The sequence below is a fragment of the Microcebus murinus genome, chromosome 3 (genome assembly GCF_040939455.1).
Source record: "Microcebus murinus isolate Inina chromosome 3, M.murinus_Inina_mat1.0, whole genome shotgun sequence".
In the NCBI taxonomy this organism is placed as follows: Eukaryota; Metazoa; Chordata; class Mammalia; order Primates; family Cheirogaleidae; genus Microcebus; species Microcebus murinus.
In genome coordinates, this window is record NC_134106.1 from 32,899,235 (window position 1) to 32,911,692 (window position 12,458).

General features: G+C 36.8%; 1 long non-coding RNA gene across 1 annotated transcript in view; it reads left to right on the plus strand.

The window, feature by feature from the left end:
- The window catches only part of LOC105884539 (uncharacterized), a 54,306-nt gene that overhangs the window by 23,977 nt on the left and 17,871 nt on the right, over positions 1-12,458 (plus strand). The window contains exon 2 of the long non-coding RNA XR_012918545.1: positions 11,209-11,320. This is a non-coding gene — a long non-coding RNA (uncharacterized LOC105884539). The remainder of the gene's footprint in view (positions 1-11,208; positions 11,321-12,458) is intronic.

Below are 12,458 nucleotides of genomic sequence, written 5' to 3' on the forward strand. Positions count from 1 at the left end.
ATGCTGTTCCCTATCTTTAATGTTCCTCTGAGTTTGCTGCCATTTATTTGATAAAATATGTGCACACTTCAAGCATTAGCTCAAAAATCGCTTCCTTGAGGAAGCTACGCAGGAAAACCCCAGGCCAGATGAGGTTCCCGTTACTTACTCTCATGAAATTCTACAGTTACTCTTTATAGCATCTATCTCGATTCTAATTAAATTAAATATTTCTTGTCCTTGTATTTTTCACTTCTTGAGCACTGGTATGATTTTCATCTCTTCACCACTTTAACCCCAGTGTTAGATCCAGTGCTATATACATATGGCAAGAACCCAGTAGATAATTTTTGAATGAATATAAAAAAGATTTGGGCTCTGAGAAAGCACTGTGCATTAGAGAAATTTGCAAGTAATTTGAGGTGATGGAAAATGAGATTGGAGAGGACTGCAAAGGGCAAATCTTAAAAGGGACTTAAGAAATTTGGATTTTTCTTGAGAGTAATAAGAAGTCATTATTACTATTATTTTTTAAAGCTTACACTTGTTCAGATTTGTTGACCGGATGGAGAAGGAATTGATCCAGAAAGAAGCTATAATCAGGCAGACAAATGAAGGAGAAAAATTCAGTTATCAGTAAGTATAATATTGGGAGGATACACTAAAGTAGTGCTTCTCCAGTTGGGTGCATATTATAATCACTTGTTCGGGTAATAAAGCCCACAGAAGCCCAGGCTGCTTGAAGTAGGATAGAGCATGGACCTTTGTATTTTTACCAAGTTCCTTGAGAAATTCTGATACCCATGTAAGTTTGAGAAGCACTGAAGTTAAATTAAGACAGTGAGATATTCTTTTGATCTAGCCGAATGATAAAAAGTGGGAGATGAGCACAACAGAGGAGCACATATAAACTTTCAGGTTATTGGCTACAATAACCAGTGCTATTTGCTACGATGGAGAGGGATAACTAGCCCTACAACTTTATTACTGGAATAAAAGTCAATCGTATTCTCTATTACTGATGTCTGAACTCTGCAAAGTCTATCCCAGCTGGCCTTTGAAAAGTTAAAGCCAGGATCATTCCTGACATGATATATAACAAATTATAACATAACTTGGATTTTCTAATTCCCATTCTGTCTGTGGTAAGTTCTTAAAGTATCATGAGTGATAAATCTTTGACATTTTAGACTATATAAATATATGTGTTTTTTAAGTATATTATTCCTTTATTGTCAACTTGATTTATCCATGAAAGAAAATATATTAAATTGACTTCAGTGTTTTTGATTTTGCCAGGGGAGTATTTGCCCATTTGTTGCCAAATCTCCTTTGATTCATAGAAGTTGAATATTGCACGCAAACTCTGGATAATGTTAAATCTTGTGAAAGATGAACGGAAAAAGTGTTTACTCATTAACTAAATTTACAAAAATACCACCATACATTAGCATGGCACTAATATTTGCTGATCTTTAATAGTATTTCAGAAGTACTTAAATTGTACTTCTAAAATTTAAAAAGAAGAATGTATTGAAGATTTAGCATTAGTTTGATATCTGCTTAATGCCTGGTGAATGGTAGTATTTACTGGAATTTGGACTTTAATATAAAATATAACATTGGGCAATATCTAGAAGAAGAAATCAGAAAAAAATTCAGATAATGTTGTGGTCCATTTTGTTAATAATCATGTATCTAGTACTATCACAGAAGATAATGTATTCTAAATAAATTTTTATGTGAAATATTAAAATGTTTCTGTATTTGTTTCAAATAAGAGCCTGGGATTGTGGAAACGATTTGAGTTCCTAGTTAGATACTACCAACTGACTCTGGGACCCTGGGCTAATCACTTTAATTGAGTGCCAGTTTCTTCACTCTTAAAATGGTGGGAATAACTAGTCTCTAAATATCCCTGATGGTTCTAGTGTTCTGTGATTCTAGGTTCTACTGGCTGAAACACTCTGTGGTTTTTAATAGAAATATGATTTATTCTGGGAACATCTGTTATAGTCTGTAGCATATTTTGCCATGACCTTGACCTTAATTTTACTGTAGACATCAGATGTTCCTTCACAAATTCTACTCCTCATTTTGCTGAAGGAACATTAGTTATGCTTGTATCTTAAGCAATGTCAATATGACTCAAAAATTTGTCAGATTTGTTAACATTATCATTAAATGACTTCTTAATTAAGGTTGTAAATACCACTAATTATATATTTCAGTGCTATTTATTTTTATACTTATTGCAGAATAAAAGTGTTCTTGTTAAAGTCATATTACTTTTATTCAAATAAACATGCATTAAAAACTAATTCTGTGACACTCACATACTAACATATTAATTAATTAAACATGCTGCTGTTACATTTCTCCTAATAAATGAGTACTTCTCTACTAATAACTGTAACTATTTCTATAGTTTATCTAAAATTTGCTTCTTTGCATTGGAAATTTTATTTTTATAATTTCCTACCTATAATAAAAAGAGTTCAGGCCATAAAAATAATAAAATTCTGCCAATTTTAACTTTACTATACACACACATACATACATACAAATATACCCCCTTGATTTCTATTAAATGTGTGGAGATTAAATGTATAGTAATCTATATCTTTCTTTACTATTTGTGAAGAATTAGCTAATTAAAAGAAAAAGTGCGTACTTCTATGGTTAATTTTTAAGCCAAGGCAAATCTTTGATTCCAAAAGGAAGAATGAGTAATAAACAAAGCAAACAGATGATTCCTTGGATTCAGTGTCTTCCAGTGCTTTGCTTCTCTGAGTCAAAGTTTTCCAATCTGCAGATAATGGTGAAGAAAGGACAGATGTGAGATGTAGTGAAAGTTATTTGAGATAACAGCAGTACAGCTCTTGCCCCATAGTTTTCAGTTAGTGGGCAATAACCACTATTTTATGATTAATTTAATAGGCAGAATAAAGCTCCACATAAGAAGGTTACCTAGGCTCATGCTGTTCTATAATTGCATGTTAGAAGCACATTCATTTTGTTTTGCCTCATGCTCTTTCCTTTACAGCTCGACAGATAAATGTCAATCTGCATGTTGGGCTTCCTGTTGGAATACGCTGTCTTCCTTCCTTCTGTCTCTGGTCTTGTATTGTTGGCTGTAATTGGTCATCTATTTCCAGCTTCTAAGGATCAAGTGTTGATTTTGTTCCCTCATATAATTTAGCATTTTCACATTAGCTTTTTACTGAAGCATTTTTAATAGTCTTGCCTTTATTTTTCATTAGAATTCATCAATTGATTACCCTGTAAAGAAAAATTCAAGTATTATCAAACATGCATCCTTATAAGAAATAAATAATTATAACATATTGCAGAAGAAATTCTGGAAAACAGAATAGAGGTATTTGTTAACTTTCTCTGATTCTTTTACCATATTATGTCACTTTCTTCTCTGGTCCCTTTCAGCCTGTTCATGCTGGGTGCCTTGCCTGGCCACCTGGGGTCTTCTGTTCCACAGAGCTACAGAGCTGTGTCTGTGGTGCTGGCACTTGGGAAGTCCGGGTGCCTCGTGAAGAGTAATGGAGACAAGTGGCAGAGGGAAGGGGAACAAAAAGATCCATCTGTACTGTACTTTGCCAAAGTACAAAATGTCCTAAAGATGACCTCTTATATACTCATTACACCCCTTTGTCCTCTGGCTGGGGCAGGGACTACCATCTTTTTAGTAAAGACTTTGGAGGTCATAATGATTAAATGACCTGCTCAAGGTCATGCAATTTGGAAACATTCCAAGCCAGTTTTAGTCTATATCTTCTGGATGCAGCGCCAGGATTCTTTCCACTAGTTCATTCCAACATCTCTATTCTGGGCCTGTTATCAGTAGTGCCTGAACTTGTCTTTGGGAATTCCCGTCACTCACACAAGAGCTTCATGAGGTACTTTGATTATGAAAGAAGGAGAGATCTTAAAACTTTGCTATGGTGACAACCAAGAACATTAGCAGCCTATTACAATAAGATGTAAAGATTTAGAGAAGATATATATACTCTCGCTATCTTCTCAAAGGCAGAGTGATTAATACTGTCAGAAGCTTCCCCCATGGTAGACATAAGACGAAAAGTAGTAGTAGGCAGTTCCATTTCTGCAATAGGCAAGTTTTCTTCCAGAAATCCAGAAGAAAGGATGAGATTGCTATGGGCTCAATACTGGCTGATTTCACTTAGTGCAAACAGGATAGTATTTACCAGCGGGTGGGGGCAAGATACTAAAATGTCTTCTGAGAATTTACAATGGACGAGGTATGAGTTTGGAATCAAGCTGACCTGAGCTCCTTGTAAAGTTATTGCTAAAATGAAATAAAGTAAGATATAAAAGTTGTCACATAGTGCCTTGAACATGGGTTCAAAAACAATTAAATAAATTGTTTTTATGTTGACAGATGAATGAGATCAAAACATTCAGAAAATGCCTCTGGATTTCAAGGAAATACATGCTTAATAGTTCACAGCAGGCAAAATCAGTTGTTTTAACAATAAATAACCTGGCAGGATATTTTGAAAGACTTCCTTTTGTAAAGGTGATTCTAAGCCTCACATCACATTATAACCATTTAGGGATTAAAAATTAAAATAAAATATCAAGCTCTATTTCAAATGAGAAACAGTGGTTTGTAACACCAGTAGTATTGAGTAACCTAAGCACAAAACCTTCTTTTGATGGTGGTGATTTAGGTGAATCTACTTCAGGGTCAGTGATAATGTGCCTTCTTCTCCTTTTCACTGTGGCGATATTCACAATCCTTCAGCCTTCTGAAGAGGATCCAAAGTGGACACCCCAGCCTGCAGTGTCCCTGCCATGGTAAGTGAAGCGTAGGAAGAGTAATGTGAGAGCTGACCCGGCCCAAGTCCTGTACAGGCTTCCTGTTGCTTGACTTCAAGTTACTGCGACTGTTCCCTGTGTTTTCCTTGTCGTCTTTGATCCCTTTCCTATTTACCCATCTTATTTACTCCTCTGTGCTTCTCAGTTTCTTGCCTTTATTTTTTTCTTTCACTTTCTTTTCTGAGAGAAAATTCATTTGCTTGAGGAAAAGATAGTTAAGATGGTCTAAAACCAATTAAAGTGCATCCATGGTAATACCAGCTAGTTCTCCCAGCTCCATTTTGATTTTTGGTTCAGTAACCATTGTGGAGTGGATTAGATATTTGCATAATGCCCAGCTGCTCTGGATTATCATGCCACAGCTTAGCTTTTGTATTAAATATCTTATATGAGGAATGCTTATAAAATTTTAATTGGCTGAAGTTTAGTGGTTATTTAAAAATGGCCATTAATTAATTATTAATTTTTGTTATGGATAGTTAAATGTTATTATTCCTAGTGAAGACCATTTCCTATTAATTAATTTAATTTTCTACAAACATGATTGAAATTCCAAGGAAGGAAAACTTTTCTGTATTTTTTCCAAAGGAATAAGAGTGTTTATTCAAATATCAATTTTTTTTAATTTCAGGATATTATGAGGCTACAAACATTTTTGTTACATTTTATATCATTGTCTTTCCCGAGCAGAGGTTAGAGGCCTGCCCTTTCCCCCAACAATGCACACCATGTCCTATGGTTGTGAGTTTACCACCCCCCACCAAACTCCCATCCCTGGAGAATATTACTATCATGTGAGCACCAATATATTAATCAGTCAGTACCAATTTGATGGCAAGTACAAGTGGGGCCTATTCTTTCCATCTTGTGTTACCTCACTTTGGATAATGGGCTTAAGCTCAATCCAGGAAAATATAAGAGGTGCTAAATCACTGTTGTTTCTTAAAATTGAGTAATATTCCACTGTATACCTATACAAAATTTTAATAATCCACTCATGAATTGACAGGCACTTAGATTGCTTCCACATCCTTGCAATAGTGAATTGTGCTGCCATAAACATTTGGGTGCAGATGTCTTTATTATAGAATGACTTTTGCTCTTTTGGGTAGATGCCTAATAGTGTTATTGCTAGATAGAATGGTATTTCTGTTTTTAGCTTTTTGAGGTATCTCCAAATTCTTTTCCACAGAGGTTGCACTAATTTGCAGTCCCACCAACAGCGTAAGAGTGTTCCTGTCTCTCTGCATCCTTGCCAGCATTTGTTGTTTTAGAGATGAGATATCTGATCAACTTAAAAGCTTTTCTTCTGTCTTCATTGTCCAAAAGTAATATTGGAGAACAGATTTTACAGTTGATTTTTAAGATTTTTCCTGTGATCTAACATGTTCAAATTCAAAACTCATACACAAACATTATGCACTAAAGACGGTCATACATAAGAGTTCAACCACACTTTCTTCCTTCTGTATCTCTCTCTATGTGTGTGTGTGTGTGTGTGTGTGTGTGTGTGTGTGTGTGAATACCAGTGTCTCAGCAGTGTACAGTTTTACTTTCCTTTAACTCCACAGTAAAATTGAAGATCATTTCTGGACACTTCTTGACTCTTCTAGCTCATGGGGGGGCTGCAGGTGGGGAGGAGTAAATGTTTCTGCTTCAGCAGAGATTTTCCCAATATACTTTGAATGAAAAACATCCATGGGTCTGAAAGTTCATTTATTAATCTTTAGTCTGAGTTCCTGCTACAACTTGTACTTTTTATATTCCTCAACATAATCTAGCAAGTCCAAGTCTCATTTCTAATGAAATAACCTTTAATTAGACTATTCACTTGACCCTCTGTCAGATAAAAGAACCCTAAGTTAGTCCTAGACTCTTTTCTCAAAAAGTCCTCAGATTACTGGATGACAAAGAAATACATGATTGATTATATAAAATCACAATAAGTGCTACAATAAGAGAACACAAGGGAGGGAAGGACACATTCTGCTGGGAAGAGTCATGAAAGGGCACCACAGAAATGACGTATAATCTTAATCTTGAAATATAATTAGCAGTTATCTAGGAAAAGAATATGGGATCAATGAAACAAGCAAAGGGAACGACATATGCAAAGGCACATTGATGTGTTCAGAGAAGGATGTGGAACTCAGGGGAGCTAGATCAGGACATTTATAGGGAGAAGGGGTGGATTCTGAAGTTTGACGAAAGGTAGATCTTGAAGGTTTTCATTCTCTAAGGGCTTTGGAGTTGGTTCTGTAGGTAATAGGACAGTAAAAGGAATTTTAAAGCAGAGAGTGATTTGTGAATATTTGCATTTTAGAAAGCTATTTATAACGTATAAGAGGATTAATGCTTGAGAGGCATTCGTGAAATGTAATTGGCAGGACTTGTTGGTTTGGCTTAGATAGTGAAGGAGTTTGCTTAGGAGGTTAACTTGGAAGTATCTGAGATCACTAGGGGTAACTAACAGCAGTATAAATTCATGTTTGATGTTTGAGAGAGAGTTGAAGTAATGTGATATACTAGATAAAGCAGAGAATGATTAGGATGGAAAGATAAATTAACCAAAGGCAACACTCAATGGTAGGATTTCCTTTGCCAAACTTTAGCCAGGGGTCTTTAGTAGATCCTCAACTTTCAGAGTTTAGTGGAATTTCTATAGGTTTGACTAAATGAATTATATTCTGACTAATTCTATATTATTTATATTTTACATGGCCTTTGAATCTCAAAGAAAAGAATGGGCTTAAATGGTAGCATATTATTCTTTAAAAAAAAACCATTAAGCTATTTTGTTTCTTCATCATAATAACAATGATAATAATTACTCATTATATAAAAATGTTTACTAGAAGTGCAGTGCTAAAGGTTATAGTCCCAATCCTATAAAGTGAGAACAATTGATAAATTACCTCATTTTATTACAGATGAAGAAAATAAAGCTTGGAGAGTTTAATAACTAGGATTCAAATGAAGGTTCTGTGCCTCCAGATCCCATGCTTTAAACTGTGGTTTTAAAAATTACTGATGCCTAGATCCACCCTCAGAGATTTTGACTTAATTGCCTCGGGTGAAACTCAGGCATTGGTTCTAAAAGGTCCTCTGGCAATTCTAATTACAGCCAGAGATGCAAACCACTGGTTTAAACTTTATCATTTCACTGGCCTCTATTTTGGAAGATACCATCGCATTGCACCATCTCAATGGCTCCCCCTGGAGCTCAATGCCGACAGTGCACTGTGGAGTTGAGCACTGGCAGCTGTGCCTAAATTCAAATTCATCCTGTGAAAAACCCTCAACCAAGAGTTTTAATAAATATAATTAATTGAAATATTTTGTTTATAGCAAAAAAAAAATTTCCAGCTGAGGGGCAGGACAGAGCTAGACTGGAAGTCTAGACAGAGTCAGCTCTGTTGTGATCCTGAGAGGGTATGGTCCCAGATGCCACTCAGGGAGTTTCTGAATGAAGGTAGCGGGGATAGAGCTAGAGCAGGACAACCATTTGTTCTTATGGAAGGAACAAGGAGCGGAGGTAGTCCACTCTAGCTGTGTGATCTTGAGTCAAATAACCTCTTTGAATTTCAGTTTGCTTTTCTATAAAAGGAGGTGCCAGTACTTCCCACAAAGGGGTCACATGAACTCCTGAATATGGAAGTACCTTTCTATAAAATGAAGTGCCAGTACTTCCCACAAAGGGGTCACATGAACTCCTTAATATGGAAGTACCTAGTTCAGACCCTATTTACTGATCTTTCCTCCCCATTGGCCTCTGTGGAAAGATAGTAGTAGCAAAAGCAGAAAGTGCCAAGCAATGGCACCTGTGCTGGTGGTAATCTGAAGAGAAGGTGAAAATGGTGTGGGCTGCACACACAGCACAGTTATAAGACTTGGAGTTTCCATTATATAGCCACAGTCACCCACCATTTCATGTGTTTGCAAAGACAGAATCACCACAATAATGCGGTAGCCTCCCGTGCATCTGGGAATCATTCTGCTTAGCCTGCTGTTGACGGCATCAGCTGGATACTCTGTAGGGTCTGCTCAGAAAGAGCACAGGCTACAGTCACTTCATTTTCCAATGTTGCTGCCCGAGTTTCATTTAATTAAGAAGGCTGACCTTTACAAAGAGAGTTTATTATTTTTTTTTCTTCCTTTAGCTTAGCTTACTATGATCCTAATGGAAGCTGAAAATCTGATGGTAAAGTGGACCAAATTTTCCCTGATAAGGCTAACATGTTGTTCCTATCTTTACAAAGAAATTTAGTGGGTATAATTATAGATGCATATGCCAAAATTGCTTTTCGATGAATCTGACCTCAAGTAGGTGGGAACAGTAGGAAATGACAGATAAGCCCAGGAGGAGTGTATATCAGAAAGGACATACCACATACCAAGTAACTGAGGACCTGCGAATGTACATCATTGTAATCGGCCTTATTCAAAGCAAATTAAAGTGAGATCTTTTACTCAATCCTTTAAACCTCTGCATATGGAGAAGTAGCTACTTAAAGCCTCTGTTGTACAAGGCATTTGTGGCACTCCTTAGTCAGAAAGGCCAAATGAACCAGTGAGAAAGGAGAGCGTGACCTGTCAGGGTGAACGCTGTGGGGGCCACAGCCCTTCATGCTGTGCGTTTACCAGTGGTTGATGATGTTGTCCTTTACGCTATTAGCAAGCAGATGGGGACCCTCAAGCACTGGCAGAGTTGAGACAATAATCTGGCATTTGCTCTGCCCTGGATTTATCCACAAACTCCCATGAGCCAGTCTCTGCTTAGGAGCGTTCACAAGGTCTGCCCTGACCCAAAGTGTAACAGCCGCTATTGCTACATTCCTGTTCCTTCTTCTTGTTGCACTTTTCTCTTTCTACTGGGTAATATATTTTGTCTGTTCCTCAGGGAGACTGTTTATCTGAATGGATTGAGATTTTGTTACTCTTAGCCATGCCCTGTGTTTGATGACTAATGAGGGCACCATTGTTATGAAGTGCTTGGCCTCTCACTATGGCAGCTCCTTAGGATGACGATGAACTCTTACCACCAGGGCTAGCAACTCGTCTTTTCCCAGCTTCACCCAATCGCTAAGCAAGTTTTCTCTAATCAGCTATTGTTTGTTTATTGACAGAATAAAAGACAATAATACCATGAATATTATAACTAATCCTTGGTTTCAGAGAAATTCCTAAGTTTGTGTCTTCCCAGCTGTGAGCACTTTTACTCCTGTACCCTGACAGCAACAAGTGGATATTAAGGGCAGGGTAGCAGATTTCATTTCTCTTCTTTAATAGGGTTGCCAAATATCATTAAATACAAAATAGAGCAAACAGACAAATATATAAAATGTGAATGAACACTCCTAGGTAAGTTCTATACCACATTAGTATATCCCCTATTTTTCTCTGTCAGTGTTAGTACAGGCTGTATTATAAATTAGCATTACTTTCCTAGGTGTATTTCCACCAAGTGAAAAGAGAGAATATTTCTTATGTTGCTAATTTAATAGCCTTGCTCCAGGTATCAGCACCACTTTAAATGAAGAAAAGGTCAAAGAACTGTGAAGCAGTAAGTACTGCTGCACTTAGAGCAGCATCTCTTTCTATATTCCCAGCGATCTTTCCACACTTGGATATTTTCAGTCTGTTCTAAGTGAGTTCATTGGAGGTCATATAATTTGCGACATACCTAAATGAACTGTAGGAAAGAAGTGCTATAAACAAAATTGTTTTTGTGTAGCTATTGGTACCTATTGTTAGACACACACACCCAACACACACACAGACACGTGTATATGCTTTCATTTTAACATATCCAAGATTTAAAAGTCATTTTTTTAATCTTTGAGCTCTAATATATAATAGATTCCTTCTCAACTCAGCTCTTTATATAATTTATGCAAACTTGAAGGCCAAACAGCAATCCTTATAGCATGTCCTTTCTTTGTTAACAGCAGTAGTATGAAAGAGTTCAATTATTTTTATTTGAGCTGGCATGGCATTCAAATGTATTCTCATGATGGATACTAGCAGTCACTGCCCACATTACGGTAGAAATAAAATCAATCCATAAAGAGGATGCTAGGTGCATGTCCTTTATAAATGCCTGTAGGAAGAACCTTGTACAGGCTTTAACTTTTGTTTTTAATAGGACTTCTGTTTTTAGAATATTCTCTGATAGAAGGGTTTTTCCTTGTTCTTTCTTACTCATCATTTTTTTCAGATACTAACAATATTTACAATATTTTGTGCATTTGATGTTATAATCCATACGGCAGATTTAACATAATGCCTGTCAGTTCTCTAAATCTTCCCAGGGAAAGGCAGTTTTGTACTTATCTCCTTATGTTTCATTCTAGTTTTTATTTTTTTCCCCAGATAATAGACCTGTGAAGCTAAATGAAGCTGGAGGCTATCACTGTTGTCTTGAACTAGAGACACTGGACTCCTCCCCAGGGAACTAGCCACATCTATTTAAAAACACTTTTAGGTGAGTATTTGGAAACATTTAGTAACAGAAGGGTTCTTGGTAGAATACAGTAGTCTCTTAAAGATAGAACATTGTGGCTTTGAATGTACAAGACAACACTGAGGTTTATGCAGCATTGTAAATGAGGGTCCTTATGGTCTAATATGGAAATAGAGTAAATTTTCTTCTCCAGCCTCTGAACAGTGGCTAAACTAATAATAGGTGGGAAGAATGACAACAGCTAAAGATGGTTCTATTTTTCTTCATTGCTAACGGCTGCATGTGAACCTGAGTGTTTGTAGATGGCCACAGAGCTAGGAAATAGTAGTGCAAAATAAATTTTATTTGCTGTTTGTTTGTGAACTATAAATATAAATTATACATTTATAAACATACATATTACCTTTCCTCTTGCATTAAAAGAAAGAAACTTGCCTCATCATTTAACTTAATTCATGCCTGCTCTTCTTGTGGGATGGGGGGAGAGAGAGAGAGAGAGAGAGAGAGAGAGAGAGAGAGAGAGAGAGAGAGAGAGAGAGAGAGAGAGAGGCAAAAGCACAATGTGACGTGTGGCAATATAACCCAGGAGTAGTGACAAGGAGAAATAAAGGGCTGTGGTCAACGGAAGACACAACTAAGAAAGACAATAGGATGGAACAGAGCAGAAAACGTGGTGCAGATTCTTTTTGCCAGCAAGTTTATATCAAATGGCTGCAGGTGCTGTCTTTAATGCTGTGGTATAACAAGCAGGAAGACCCACTCGTGGGCCTCAAAAAGGCAAGAAACATTTGTTTCCGCAGCACTCTGTTGTTACTTCCATTGCACCACTTAGGTAATACTGCGTGGTTCGGCTGCCAGTCTTTCCCAGCAGGCCACTGGAGTGAATGGTTTTTGGCTGGCTCATCTCTACTTCCCCAGAGTTAGCAGAGAGCCTGGCACACAATAATCATCTAAAAAGTGTTTATTAAGTGTTTGTTTGAAAATTGGGTCAAAACGAGAACTAGAGTTCTAGAACTCTAGAGGTAAGAGATCGTAATTGAAGACCTCAAGATTGCAAGGCCTGAGGCTAATCCCAAAAGGTGCTTTTTCCTTTGATGAGAATTGCTTTTCTGTAATGTGGCAGGGCATATGGGAAGAAATTTCACTTGCTGTTTATTTT